General features: G+C 44.1%; 1 long non-coding RNA gene across 1 annotated transcript in view; it reads right to left on the reverse strand.

Annotated features, from left to right (window-relative positions):
* Window positions 1-1,546: 1,546 nt before the first annotated feature.
* LOC137549659 (uncharacterized) overlaps window positions 1,547-14,710 on the reverse strand; it is a 68,120-nt gene continuing 54,956 nt past the window's right edge. Inside the window, exons 2-3 of the long non-coding RNA XR_011026841.1 lie at window positions 7,906-8,025; window positions 1,547-1,621 (exon numbers count right to left, since the gene is read on the reverse strand). This is a non-coding gene — a long non-coding RNA (uncharacterized lncRNA). The remainder of the gene's footprint in view (window positions 1,622-7,905; window positions 8,026-14,710) is intronic.

The raw sequence follows: 14,710 nt of genomic DNA on the forward strand, positions 1-14,710 counted from the left end.
CCTGGAACACATGCAATATTTCCGCTTTAGCTCGGTCTTCCACAATCAAGTTTCCTGCCTGATCTTGTCCTATAATCTCTATCTTCTTTCGTTTTGAGTTTATATATAGTGTTTGTAAAACTTTTTGGGATCTCTTGTTTTTGCTTTACAAATGTTTCAGCTTGCATTCCAAAGTAAACCATATATTGTTATTATGTTTTATTTCATTTTAGAGGATACCAGTGGCCTGGCAGTCCTGCTGAAGTCTCATCAATAGTGTCAGAAACAAACGCCTGAAACAAGCATGCAGCTAACCCAGTTAGACTCCAGTCAGAGCACCTGATCTGCTTGCTTGTTCGCAGTCTATAACTAAAAGTATCTGCTTGCTTGTTCGCAGTCTATAACTAAAAGTATTAGAGGCAGATGACCAGCAGGACAGCCAACCAATGTGCATTGTTAAAAAATAAATATGTCAGCCTTCATATCCCTCACAGTTCAGGTGTGCTTTAAAACATTTTAGTAATAGCGCCAATACTAAACACCTAATGCTCACCTCCATTCTACAAAAAAGCTTTATCCAAGATAGGAAAGAATCTTAAACTGCTACAGTGGCATAGCTACGGAGCTATGGGCCCCGGTGTGCAAGTTTTACATTGGGCGCCCCCAGGGCCGGGCCGAGGCATAGGCTGGAGAGGCTCCAGCCTCGGGGCGCAGTGTAGGAGGGGGCGCACAATTCATTCAGCTGTCATTCCTAATTGTGTATGAAGCAGAAAGAAATAAGAAAAGGGGATACATGGCAGTGACTGCAAGCCAGATAACTAGATATTAAGGTGTTGAGGAGGTTGTGGGCCATGTGGCCCTCTTAGTCTAACAGCAATCAGTAAGTGACAGCTGGGGTGGGAGGGGTGGAGGGGCGCACTTTGGTGTCTCAGCCTTGGGTGCTGGAGGACCTTGTCCCTGCTCTGGGCGCCCCCAAGCACTTTATACATAACTATTGATACAGCACAGTCACATTGTCACAGGTGCAAAAAGGGGATGGGGAACAGTTTATTAAAGGGGTTCTGTGGGGGGTTATTGAAGATAAAAACAAACACTTACCTGGGGCTTCTATCAGCCCACTGTAGCAGTAATGTCCCACTCCATCCTCCTCCGATCCGCCATTCTCCACCGCTGGCCCCAGTCTAGTGCGGCATGCCATCCAATTGCGGCTGTGCGGCCGTGGCCGCATGCCTGCTCGCTCCCGCGCGCGTTATCGGAAGCTTACTGCACAGGCGCAGTACAAGAAAACTTCATACTGCGCCTGCATGGTAAGCTTCTGATGATGGGAGCGGGAGCACGCATTATTCGTCTTGTTAGGCGAATAATTGCCCGGCGCCAGCGCCGGGGAACGGCGGATCAGAGGAGGATGGCGTGGAACATTACTGCTACAGGAAGCTGATAGAAGCCCCAGGTAAGTGTCTGTTTTTATCTTCAACACCCCCTCCACAGAACCCCTTTAATGACTACTACTATTCAAAGTATATATAGAAGTGATTATTACCAGCACAGGACCAGTAAAGTTCTAATACTGGGCGCCCCTCTGGCCCAAGGGCCCTGGTGCAATCGCATCCTCTGCACCCCCGTTTGATACGCCACTGGACTGCTATAAAATCACAAAGAGGAATTATTATTATTATTGCAGACTATACAAAAGGAAAATTGAAAACAATTTATGTAGTAACGTTTTAAAGTAAACCTGCAGTGGTTATAAAAACAGATCAATAAACCTAGAACTTTGACACATTCGTTTCTACGTGTTTCAGAGAAGAGGGAAATTGTTTAGTATTGAAATAATATAGTTTCCTATATGGAGCTTGAAAACAAAATTGATTGTGGTTTTTTTTCTCTTTATAAACTAAATTAAGTGTCCGATTAATGTGACAAGAGCAAGAAATACATTTTCACACAAGTGGACATTGATAGCTAAGAGCAAATCTCTATTGTTCTTCCTTAAAACCATTTCATGCTCTATTTAATCCATTTCATCATATCAAAGTAGTAAGTATTACACAGGTTATTACACTTACCATAAAAGTCATCAATAAACCTGCTGCTACTCAAATTGGACTGTGTCTACAGAGGAATCTGTTATTTTTTATAAAGGAATGAGTGAACTTTTCCAGTCGCAATATAAATGAACTGACTAAGCAATCTGTTATTTGGTAGAAAGAATACGGAAACAATTATCAATGCTTCTGATCTGACTCTCTCACAATTCAGTAACTACACTACTAACTACAGTGACTGATATACACGAGATTGTCTGACTCTGCAATACCTGGATTTGCAAAGTTCAATTAAGGATTTGCCACGGGTATGGAGACAGAAATATGAGCTGGAATAAGTGGTCTAACGCTAATTTATGTCCTGTTTTTTTGAAGTGTGTCTAGTGCATTATGGGGACTGAGATCTATAAAACAGATACCAAAGTAAACTTGAAATGAGCAGAATATAAAAACTACTCTGCTTTCCCCTTTAAAAAACAAATACCGGTATGCAAAAAGTCTGGTTTTAAGTTAGCCTCGGATACATTACTTTTCACTTTGAATTACTGTAATCAACCTAGACCAAACTAGCAATAAACAACTATAACACTATAAACTCTATTTCAGTGGCGTACCTACCATAGGGCTGCAGGTGTAGAGATGTCGCGAACCTCCGATTTTCGGTTCGCGAACCGGGATCGCGAACTTCCGCGGAAGGTTCGGTTCGCGGAAAAGTTCGCGAACCGCAATAGACTTCAATGGGGAGGCGAACTTTGAAAAATAGAAAAAATTATGCTGGCCACAAAAGTGATGGAAAAGATGTTTCAAGGGGTCTAACACCTGGAGGGGGGCATGGTGTAGTGGGATACATGCCAAAAGTCCCGGGGTAAAATCTGGATGTGAGGCAAAGCAGCGTTTTAAGGGCAGAAATCACATTGAATGCTGAATTGCAGGCCTAACGTGCCTTAAAACATCTTGCATGTGTATACATCAATCAGGGAGTGTAATTAGAGTACTGCTTCACACTGACACACAAAACTCACTGTGTAACGCACCGCAAACAGCTGTTTGTGTAGTGACGGCCATGCTGGACTACTGCGCAACATGGCGAGATTGCTCTTCCTCACTCAGTGATGTCAGGTAATGTGTGACTTCCTTCTCAACTTTCCATGGCATTGTTAAAAAGCTTACGTTTTGTTTTTAAATTACATTTTCTACTTGCTGTGTACTTGTTCAGTACCGCTACAAAGAGAATCCTGTGGAGGCGGGCAAGTCTGCCATTGTGACCCCGGGTAATGGCCGGGGAATGAGGGGTTTGAATCCGGTGTGGAGCTTGAGCAACGGCTACCACTACACATCCAAGGAGGGCAGCGGGCAGGCAAGCGCGCCCGCCCGCCCGCCCCGAGGTAGTGACCAAAAATAACAATACAGGAGGAGGACTTTCGAGGCCCTGCTGTGTATTTGAAATGAATGTACTTTAAATCCTTTAACGAGAACCAGTTATGGCGGGCAAAGATGACACCACATTCCTTTCACGAGAATCATATGGAGGCGGGCAAGTCTGCCATTTGTGACCCAGGGTAATGGCCGGGGAATGAGGGATGGAATCCGGTGTGGAGCCTGAGAAACGGCTACCACTACACATCCAAGGAGGGCAGCAGGCAGGCATGCACGCCCGCCCCGAGGTAGTGACCAAAAATAACAATACAGGAGGCGGACTTTTGAGGCCCTGCTGTGTATTTGAAATGAATGAACTTTAAATCCTTTAACCGGAATCCGTTATGGAGGGCAAGTCTGCCATTGTCACCGCGGGGAATGAAGGTTGGATTCCGGCCCGAAGTGGGAGCCTGCTGAGACCCATGCTGTAGCTGCCCTGACCGTGCTTTGCAGACCAGGCATCTGTGGTCAGATGGACCCTTGAGCCAGCGGAAGACAAACCAAGTCGAAAGCATTTGCCAAGAATGTTTTACGGAGGGCAAGTTTTTTTGCCCTTTTTTTTACATTTTTTGAAAATGATAGATGGTTGTATTTTTCAATTGTTTGAAAGTTTAGATGGTTGTATTTTTAAATTCTTTGAAAGTTTAGATGGTTGTATTTTTAAATTCTTTGAAAGTTTAGATGGTTGTATTTTTAAATTGTTTAAAAGTGTATCCATTCTTCCTCCCCCCAGCCACGAACAATACCATGGGAACGTGGAGCAGCAGAAGCCCCCTGTGACGGCTGCTGCGGTTGTTCTCCGCGGCTTGTCTTTTGAGGGGTGCTGCTTTTCCTCAGGTGTTCTTGCCATAGCTGTTTGTGCCTTCTCTCCAGGTGCCTTCGTAAAGCACTTGCCCCTACGTGACAGTTGGCCTTTCCACGGCTCAATTTTTGCTGGCAGAGACAACAGTTGGTTTTGCTCTGAGACACACACGTGAAAAAATTTCCAAACCGCTGAACCCCCCTGGGGTGATGGCGCTACGGTGGCATCAGCAGCTGACGTTGAAGGGCATGTTGGCTGGCTGGCCATAGCTGGTGATACATGGCGCCGGACACTGCCCCCAGCTGTTTCTGAGGACGAGCTCCCTCTGCTTCTATCATGGAGTCATCTCCTCCTACTCCTCTCTGACTCCTCCTCTGAACTGTCCCCTTGGTTATCTCCTCTACCGGGAACATATGTGGTATCCGTATAATCGTCATCATAATCCTCCTGGCCAGCTGCGCTTTCCTCAGACACCTCCTCAAGTGCACCAACTTCAGGTGGTCCACCATCATCCACATCCACACACGTTACGTCCATACTATCGCCAGAGCCGGGACGAGGTCCTCCAGCACCCAAGGCTGAGACACCAAAGTGCGCTCCTCCATCCCTGCCACCCCAGCTGTCACACACTGATTGCTATTAGACTAAGAGGCGCCACAGGGCCCCCAACCTCCCCAACACCTTAATATGTAGTTATCTGGCTTACAGTCACTGCCATGTATCCCCTTTTCTTATTTCTTTCTGCTTCAAACACAATTAGGAATGACAGCTGAATGAATTCTGCGCCCCCTCCTACCCTGCGCCCTCAGGCTGGAGCCTCTCCAGCCTATGCCTCGGCCCGGCCCTGACTATCGCCACCTAACTCAGACGTATGAGGTGGTGTACCTGCGCCTTCTTGTTGTTGTTGCAGTAGTGGCTGGGAATCAGTGATTTCACCACCACCACCAAATAACTCCTGCGAAGTGTCAAATGCAGCGGATGTGGTGCTTGTTGTAGCGCTGGTGGCTGCGGGAGATGAGGTGTTCTGTGTTAAATACTCAAGCACCTCCTCACGATTTTGGGAAGTGATGGCACGTGCCTTCTTCTGAGCACTGTATTTTGGGGCAGGTCCGCACGAAATCACAGCAACACCACCTCGCATAGCCACAGACCTGCCGGTGCCTGGTGGCCTTCCTCTGGGTCTGCCTCTACCTCTTCCTCTACCTGGTTTGTCCATTTTGTCCATCTCGGGGGTATGCTAGCTATATGCAGTGAGGTGGGTTCTCACTCAACACAACAGGTAGTTAGATGCAGTGAGCTGGGTTCACTGAACACAACAGGTAGTTAGATGCAGTGAGCTGGGTTCACTGAACAGTAAAGGTACTTAAGATGCAGTGAGGTGGGTTCTCACTCAACACAACAGGTAGTTAGATGCATTGAGGTGGCCAGGTGGGTTCACACTCAACACAACAGGTAGTTAGATGCAGTGAGCTGGGTTCACTCAACACAATGCTAGGTATATGCAGTGATGAGGTGGATTAATTAAACCCAACAGGTACTGGGTAGTTAGATGCAGTGAGCTGGGTTCACTGAACAGTAAAGGTACTTAAGATGCAGTGAGGTGGATTCTCACTCAACACAACAGGTAGTTAGATGCAGTGAGCTGGGTTCACTCAACACAATGCTAGGTATATGCAGTGATGAGGTGGGTTAAGTAAACACAACAGGTACTGAGTAGTTAGATGCAGTGAGCTGGGTTCACTGAACAGTAAAGGTACTTAAGATGCAGTGAGGTGGGTTCTCACTCAACACAACAGGTAGTTAAATGCAGTGAGGTGGCCAGGTGGGTTCTCACTCAACACAACAGGTAGTTAGATGCAGTGAGCTGGGTTCACTGAACAGTAAAGGTACTTAAGATGCAGTGAGGTGGGTTCTCACTCAACACAACAGGTAGTTAGATGCAGTGAGGTGGCTAGGTGGGTTCACACTCAACACAACAAGATGCAGTGAGCTGGGTTCACTCAACACAACGCTAGGTATATGCAGTGATGAGGTGGGTTAAGTAAACACAACAGGTACTGGGTAGTTAGATGCAGTGAGCTGGGTTCACTCAACACAAAGCTAGGTATATGCAGTGATGAGGTGGGTTAAGTAAACACAACAGGTACTGGGGTATATGCAGTACTGGGTAGTACAATGTGCAGGTTCCTGTCACACACACAGGTAGTCACTGAATGTGCTGGGCTGCTGGCAGTGGCACACACAATATCAATTAGCAAGGCTGTGCATGCAACAAAAGTGTCAGTTTGACACACAGAAAATTTTTTTTACAGGATGAGCTCTGAAAAGAGCTGTTGCTGGGTGCTTTAAAAGCAATAATAATCAGTCAGGAGCAAGCAAAGCAGCCTAGAACCTAACTAATCTGTCCCTAGGAGAAAAAGTCTGCAGCAGCTGTCCCTTTCCTCTCTCTAGCAGGCACACGAGTGAGGCTAATGGCTGCCGGACCCTGCCTTATATAAGGGGGGGGTGGGGCTCCAGGGCTTAGTGTAGCCTGAATGGCTACAATGTGCCTGCTGACTGTGATGCAGAGGGTCAAAGTTGACCCTCATAGTGCATTATGGGGCGAATCGAACTTCCGGAAAAGTTCGCTTGCCGCAGGCGAACGCGAACCCCCTAAGTTCGCCTGGAACCGTTCGCCGGCGAACCGTTCGCTACATCTCTATGCAGGTGTTCACAGCACCGGGTGAACCATGGCTAGGGGTGCCCCTGTGGTGCTCAGCCACTGTGTTCTTCCACCTGGGAATGTGTTTAGTGCTTCAGAGGTTGCCTGTCATTAGTAGCCATGTGCACTGGCTGCTGTAATACAAGAGTGCCCTAGACTATTAATTATTTATCCTGATCAGAGTAATAAATTAATAATGCAGGGCAGTTTGCTGTTGCAGAAGCCATTGATACAAGTGCTGACAGCCGACTTCTGTAGTGAGCAGAGAAGCAAGCTCCAGGCAATTTAGATTGGCTTGTTTGCAGGTAATCGTATCTCTTTTCCCAGTTCCCCCTCCCACCCTGTTGTCTTCCCCATGACCCTTTCCTCTTTTCAGACTTTAGAGGCCTCTTTTAACAGCATGTCCCTGCCAATCAGCACTGGTGATGTCTGCAATCCTGGTGAGAGGTCATCCTGACATTTCTCCTCTCCCACCAGGCTCTCTGTCTTGTGCCTCTACCTCTTTACCACCCCCTCCTCCTCCTATGCATCCCCCTCTTTCGTATGTCCCCCTTTTCTGATTGTCCTCACAATGTAATCATACTGTAGTCATAGTCTAATGTCCTACCATATTATTATTGTGTATTTATATAGCACTGATATCTTCTGCAGCACCGTATAGAGTACAAATCTTCATAACAGTTAGCTCCGTCCACATCCCGACGACTCCTTTTCCTCCAAAATCCCCCAAAATTTGCAGCGACATGCACGACGCCCCAACTCGTCTACCCTCCCAACAACAAAAAATTGGTTGTTGGGGGGGGGGGGGGTTGTATGTAAATAATCAGCACCTGTTGTTAAATTCCAAATACCAATACCAAACACAGCAACCCACAAAACCAAACAGATCATGACACCCTGTGACTGGATACTGTGTTATATAATACATGATTGGATACTGCGGTAAATAACACATTAATTACCTTACTGAACAGGCCAAGTGGTCATGTGGTCCACTTCTAGCTTCCAGTTGCTCTTGCTGTATTTTTAAGTGTTGTCAGACTTTCATTGGTACAGTAGTATTCCTTAAATTCACTGTTTTTCTGTAAAAAATAAGAATAAAATGTCTCTGTATCACCTCAACATGACAGAAAACGCAGCTCTCACCAAATAGAGTAGAGAGAGTTTTACACTATGGATGGAATCACAGAAAATCGAAACCTGAAATCTGCATTAAAAAAATCTGATATTGGCTAAAGCCTTACAAATCCATAAGCGTTTTATTGCTTATGGAAATGCATTAGGCCAAAAGCCAGGACTGGAGTCTTTCTCAATGAATAGTGCTAGGGCTGCTTAGTGTGAGCGCTATAATCATTGGCTCCTGGTCACGCTCCAGGCAATGCTGTTTGGCCAAACAACAAAAAAAGATCCCCAGCATGCCATAGACTAAAATGAATTAGTGCCATACACTAAAATGCAATAACGCCATCCACTAAGATGCAACTATATACTAAATGTAATCCACTATATACTAAATATAATCATGCCATACACTAAAGTTATTGAATACTCACAATGGGTTGTCAGTAATAACAATCTGCTTGCAGAGCCCAAACCTAATATGCAAACTCAGCTAATGACAATATCTTTCATTATCATTATTTTTGAATTATAAAGTGCCAACATGGGGGCACTGTACAGACTAAAAAAACAAACATGGGTTACATAATAATACAGACAATGGGATACACACAATATCAAAATTGGTACATATTTCAGAATTGTTAGACATTGTACTTACAGTGGCAAATTAACATAATTATCAAAATGTATAGCAAATTTCAAGACAGGAAGCAGCAAGAGAGCCCTTCCATTGTGAGCTTACAATCTAAAGGGTTAGGAAGGAAACAAGAGGTTGGGTAATATATAATATGTATTACTAGAGGCGGTGTATTAGATTATATTTAAAGTAACACAACTTGGCTAGAGGGTGAAGGGGATTGGCCTACATTAGAGCTTATACGGGTACCTGTCTGAAAAATTGAGTTTTGAGGGAGCACTTGGATGTCAAAGGTTGGATTGTGACAGATGTGTTTTGGAGGAATTCCAGAGGAGGGATGAGGCTTGTGAAAAATCTTGTATACATGAATGTGAGGAGATGATTCTAGAGGAGGACAGAAGAAGGTCATGTGCAGAGCGGAGATTGAGGTAGGGTTGGTATCTGGAAACTATTGAGGAGATAAATGGGGGAGAGTTTGTATAGAGCTTTGTAGGTTAGAGTTACAAGTGATTTCTGGCGCTTGCTGCCATACTAGTGACAGGTATACTGTATGTAGTAGGAATGTACACCTGGTGGTAGATTGCCAAACTATGTTTTTCAGTATATCACTAAACTATTACCACATGTGTGAAAATCTTAGTGAATTTGGAAAATTTGGGGAAAAAAATGTAAATTACTAAATGCTGTATTTTACTGACCTATCATTTTTCACCAAACTAGACATGTCACTGTAAACAGTGCACCCCCGTGTTTACTTATATGTTGATATGCTATCCTCACAGCAATTTATTCAACAGAAACCTGCTTTTAGATATACTTGATGGAGGAGACGAAGTAGAGCACAATACCGGCATCTGCTGAGGGGGTTTAGCTGATCAAACAGCGGCTTCCCATCCGTACGACGCGTGACGTACAGCACAAATAAGCACTCTCCCTTATATCTCAATATATACAGTATGTACGCTGCAGTTAAGGTAAGCACATTTAAGTCTGGGGCCACTGCAGTTATGCAGTTATACTATATGGTTTGTCCTTGGAACCATGTACATTGAAAGCGAACCAACACCCCTCCCTGTGTTGACTTTCAAACTACAGTGTTTAGGGCAGGATCAGCAAAGAACTCCTTAGTATAGTATTCTTCTTGACACACCCAAAAACCCGTCAGTATAATTTAAAGGGGCACTATGGCGAAAAATTGTAAAATTTAAAATATGTGCAAACATAGACAAATAAGAAGTACGTTTTTTTCCAGAGTAAAATGAGCCATAAATTACTTTTCTCCTATGTTGCTGTCACTTACAGTGGGTAGTAGAAATCAGACAGAAGCGACAGGTTTTGGACTAGTCCATCTCTTTAAAGGAAATTTTCAGCGAGGCTTTTATTCTTTATAAAGATATTCCCTAAAAAGGATTTAAATAATGATGTTAGCCAGCTTCCCTGCTCGATACACAGTTTTTTGTCAGTTGAACAATGCAACTGCCATTCAATACGTGCTTTTGAAAATAAATAAATCCCTGAGAATCCCCTATGAAGAGATGGATTAGTCCAAAACCTGTTGCTTCTGTCAGATTTCTACTACCTACTGTAAGTGACAGAAACATAGGAGAAAAATAATATATGGCTCCTCTCCTTTTACGCTGGAAAAAACATACTTCTTATTTGTCTTTGCACATATTTTAAATTTTACAATTTATTTTGCCATAATGCCCCTTTAAGAGTTATGCTTTCTTGATGTATATATGGTTTTAAACTATTGAATAAAAGTTATATTTTAGATTACACAGATTTTGCTAGGTACAGACAGCGTTCAGTCCTTTGGACCCCATGTTTTATATTATATTCCCTTGTACCGATTTTTGGCCTTTTGGCATATTACAGGCCATTGAGGGGCTGAGAGGTGCTATAGAAAACTACTGAATCTGGACTAGAAGTTTTTCAGCTAGTGTAACCTTGAACATTTAGAGCTGGTTGAAATCTGCCAATGCCGTGAATATTTTCATTTTCTTTTAATAAAGCGCAAGCTTTTGCTTATTTGTACTTACCTGGTGTGTCTCTGTTCATTAAAGAGTTCAGTTAATGTACTGTTATGCACAATAAGAATCAGTCATCTATCAGTCTCTTAGGAAGACCATTTCCTCATGGCTCACTCCAGCCCCTGCATGCTGAAGCAGATGGTATTTAATATGTGGTATTTAGTGAGTGTAATTGTACGATATGCCAGCCTTGAAACACACTGTTCCTGTTTCAGTCCAGATGGCTGCAAGTTGTCATATATGAGAAAGTGTCCTCTGTCCAGGATTAGAGATGCCAGCATCAGTGCCCCTGGTGAGGGCAGCTGACGTGCTTGGGAACAATGCATGCAATTATTAATTTCTCGCCTGCCAACACGCTTTGTTAATCAGATCTACATCCCTGGGTGTGATACAGAATATACAGAGTGACAGATCTTGGGAAAAGACTGTAAGGCTTAATATAGCAACTAAAATCAAGGTCAATACCCACCCTCTGCTTGAATTAATCAGGGATTGCTTGTAAATTACAGCACTTTGCTATGCTGCTTCACAGTCAAAATATTAAATTAAAAAGGCAGCTTCACTTTCGCTAGGAAAAATAAAAAGCAGCCCTCACCTGAACAGCAAAATAAATTGCCAGAATTTTAGTTAGCTGAATTACCCAGACCTACCTCATTGTGTTCTGGTGCAGAACTTAAGGCCATGTTCACAGTGGTGCGTTGCAGTGTAACGGATGCTTTGTGAAGTGGCTTACTGCAGTGCGAACCACTACATGGACATTGACAGCAAAGTGAAGCATGCTTTTCATTGACTGTGTGCTTCACTGTACCTGACGCAATGCAAGCTTAACGTGTGGCGCTGCTGTCCCGAGCCAATGCATTGCATTCCTGCTGCTACAGGGAACACAATGACCACTGTGAATGTGGCCTTAGCTGGGCACATGCAAATTGATTTAAGTTTGCTTAACATTCAATTCAAATTTTATAAGTATATAAAAAGTGGAAATCAGTTGATCTTGGTAGCACAGATGGCAATCCATGCATGGCCAATTTTGTACTGAAGTAGGTTCAAACAAGAGGAAAGTGCGTAGCCTGGGAGTTCTAATTGATGGGGATTTAAACTTCAGAACTCAAATCTTTGCTGTGGTGAAATGATCCTATTTTCACCTGAAGAACATTGCAAAAATCAAGCACCTCATCCCCCCAGAAGATCTGCCAACCTTAGTCCATGCCTTCATTACCTCCCGACTGGACTACTGCAATGCTCTCTACACTGGCCTTCCAAAAAAGGTCTTGTACCACCTACAGCTGATACAGAATGCTGCTGCCAGACTGCTAACCAACCAACCCCGTCACTGCTACATAACACCAGTCCTGCACTCACTTCACTGGCTACCTATAGAATGGAGGGTCCTATTCAAGATCAGCCTACTGACATTTAAATCACTGAATAATGTGGACCCTGGATACATGAAAGATATGTTGCAGCTACGTAGCAATCCCCGCATTCTCAGATCCACAGGTTCTAATAATCTAGTCATACCCAGAGTCCACTTGGAAACTTTTGGTCCCAGAGCCTTCTGTCATGCTGCCCCTACGTTTTGGAACTCCTTACCTCAACAGATCAGGACAGCGCCATCCCTGGACGTGTTTAAATCCAGACTGAAAACCCACCTGTTCAGTTTGGCATTTGCAGAAATATAACTTTTGTTGTGTGAATACTTCATCCTACTACCAATTACTGAATCTGAGAGAGCCTAAGCGCTTTGAGTCCTATGGGAGAAAAGCGCTATAGAAATGTTATTATATTATTATTATATAATAAAGGAAGCATTTGTGCATTTGCTCCTTTGTTAGATCCAACAGGAATCCACTGAAAAGTCTCAAAAGCCCATCAGATACTTGTATGATTGATGGAGGTTTTCAAAGTTGATAGATCAAGGTTCTTTCAATTCTGCACTTCATATTGGTAGGAAAGTGCATCATCTTCAGTACTCCTTGACCCATAAACCCTCAACTGTATGGACATGTTCATATCCCTGCATTGTAAAGGACCACCTTATTGTAATGCACTTCATACAGTGCATTTCCAGATAACGTGAAAAATGCCCACAATATATAGCTCTTGTTCATGCTATGAAAATAACGTGTACCTGTAATGCTATGTTTTTGGCGTTGCTAAGGCCTCACACTCGACTCACACTAGCACACAGACTAGGTAAATACATAGCTTACAACTTCACACTGTATTAGGATATTTATTCAATGATTTACATTATTTACAGGTATAGCAGTGAATCATGGATAAGTAATAGAGTAAAGAATCAATACATTACCGGATATTGCATCATCACTCCGTATCGGGGACCAGCGATCGTCAGGAGGCAGCGCATACACAACATCACACAACTCGTCAGTAGTGGAGAGTCCCATCAGAGCAAGGAAAATCTCTCTTTCTTATACTCATAGCTCCACCCATTTTCCCTATTGCATCCTGGGGATGCACAGGCATGAGCTTCACTACGGTTGGATGACTTATAGTCAATATTCTCATGAACAGGACTAGTTCTGGTTAAGTCCCGTGTGAACGTGCAATTCCTGAAACAGTTAATTCAGGGTTACGCGCTTATTGCAACACAATGTTATATAACCATATCACGTGCCACGCATGCTCAGTACTTGTTTGCAGAGGGTTTAGTCGACCATCAGCCTATCCACAACGTGGAAGTATGATTCATCCCTTGTGCCCACTGCGTGATGGCAGCGCACAGCCGTATGTTTTTATAACTTGCAGTAACCTTTTGTTCTTGCCAATGATTTTTCTATGGAGAATGGTGCATCGCTACTAAAAGATCAAAATATGTCCTATCTGCCTGCAGACTAGCTTGCTAATGTGTTTTTCTCCTAACAGCCAGTCAATCACACAAGCTCTTCAGACGTGTATCACAGTACCAAGATCTTCTTTCCTGGGAATTCCTCCAGCCATGGCAGCCTATCTGTCCCTCACCACATCTCCACTCCCAGCCAGTGTCCCGGGGTCCCCTCCATTGCAGATGTTTTCTGCGACTGCACAAGCGCACAGTCGCGATCTTGTGGCCAGGAGCATTCTGTGCAGGCACAGTACTTCTGCGCCTTCGCAGAACGCTCCAGGCTACATGAGCGGGATCACAAGCAGCATTTCCCCTCTCACGCAGGCGCAGAAGATGCCGACATGGCAAGGTCGGCTACGGAGGGGACACTGGCTGGAAGCAGAGCTGCGTCGAGGGAAAGATAGGCTGCCAAGGTTGGAGGAAGACCCAGGTATGTAGATCTGTGGGGTTTTTTTTACCTCGGACCTGTTCTTTAGCATGCAGAGTGTGCATTATTTTCTGCCCATGTTGTAGTGCCTGCCTAGTTAGAGTACTGGTTAAGTGCACTACCTGACTTAGGAGACCAGAGTTTGAATCTTGGCTCTACCTATTCAGTAAGCCAGTACCTATTCATATGTTGGGTATGGATCACTGATGACTGAAAGAAACATACAGTATATGCGAGACCCCCACCTGACAGTGAGGTGGTTTGGATCTGGAGAGCCTCCCTGTTTGCAGGGTTGTGGGAACACAGTGTTGCACCGATTGGCACTTGCACAGTTTTGGTGGAGGTTGAGTGAAGCGTTTATGAAGCAGTGTTACACTATGTGAAGTTGTCTTTTACAGGTCTTAATTCTGGAAGCGCAGTGGACTCTTATATGCATAACGATATATGGACTGGATGAAACACAGCGCACTAACAGGATTTTAGTGATACAGCAACTGTGAATATTGATGTGGGACTGTTTGTGCAATTGTTGAGCCCGAAGTAGGGGTGATATAAAATTGTATGTGTGGGTGGCGCAGCATATAGTAATAACATTTGTTTAGCTGATACTACCTATTCAGTAAAGAGTCCTTGGGCAAAACTCCCTAATACTGCAAGGTATACTGAGTGGTTGCAGCTCTCAAGCACTTTGAGTCTGACA

This window comes from Hyperolius riggenbachi, chromosome 1, assembly GCF_040937935.1.
Source record: "Hyperolius riggenbachi isolate aHypRig1 chromosome 1, aHypRig1.pri, whole genome shotgun sequence".
Taxonomy (NCBI): Eukaryota; Metazoa; Chordata; class Amphibia; order Anura; family Hyperoliidae; genus Hyperolius; species Hyperolius riggenbachi.